The sequence below is a fragment of the Microcebus murinus genome, chromosome 5 (genome assembly GCF_040939455.1).
Source record: "Microcebus murinus isolate Inina chromosome 5, M.murinus_Inina_mat1.0, whole genome shotgun sequence".
Lineage (NCBI taxonomy): Eukaryota > Metazoa > Chordata > Mammalia > Primates > Cheirogaleidae > Microcebus > Microcebus murinus.
Window position 1 is genome coordinate 113,725,009 of NC_134108.1, and position 954 is coordinate 113,725,962.

At 65.0% G+C, this 954-nt stretch overlaps 1 pseudogene; it reads left to right on the forward strand.

The window, feature by feature from the left end:
• The first annotated feature begins 835 nt into the window (after positions 1 to 835).
• On the forward strand, positions 836 to 954 carry LOC142871061 (uncharacterized; annotated as a pseudogene).

Here is a 954-nt window from a genome sequence, read left to right on the forward strand (position 1 = left end):
AAATTCCCTTTCAGTTGCCACCCTCACAGATGGATTAGGAAACTCTTTTCGGGGCACTCATTAGTGAAATGCCCTCAAGGAAGCTCGAATCTAATATCTAATTGCTGACTTTTAGCAAGTCCACACCCGAGGGGGGTTGGGGTCCAATCCACGCCGGGCAAGGCCCAGGCCCCGTGGACTGGGCCACAGGAGGACACAGAGGAGGGTCCTGGCCCCCACGGTAGCGGTGCCGGCAGTTCTCCAAGGGCTTGGGGGTTTTCCAGAGGTAGGAGATGGAGGGGACTGATTTCTTCAGCGCCCCCCAAACCACCCCGCCCCACCCCACCCATGGGACACATCCCCAGAGACGCCCCTACACTCGCTCCCCTCCCCCATGCGCTGTGCCCCAGCCCTGGCCCTGGGGAATAAGCGGCAGCCCACCAACAGGTCGGGGGGCTCAGCTGAAAGGGGTTGTGGGGGAGGGCGGCCCCTGACTGGGGGCAAAGTGTGTGCGGAGTCCGTAGCGGCGTGCTGGGGGTGGGGGGCGGGGAGGTGAAGGAGGCCAGGCGAGGAGAGGAGGGGGGCTGGAAGGTCTCCACCTTGGCGGGTCCAGCCGTGGAGGCGCATCGTGTGTGTGTGTGTGTGTGTGTGTGTGTGTGGGTGTGTGTGTGTGTGTGTGTGTGTGTGTGTGTAGACAGTCCCCCACCCCACCCCGCCCCGTCCCTCACCTCAGTCCTCCGGAGTCCGCCCGACTGGGGCCGGCGACATCAACAGGCCCGGCCCCGCGCGGGTCAGCGCTATGGTGGGGAAGCGCGGTGAGGCTGGCTTCTTGAGCGGGGCAGGGGCGCCCTCCGCCGTCTACGGCCACACCACCCTGAACGCGCCCCGTCTCTTCTGATCTCCGAAGCTAAGCAGGGTCGGGCCTGGTTAGTACTTGGATGGGAGACCGCCTGGGAATCCCGGGTGCCGTAGGCT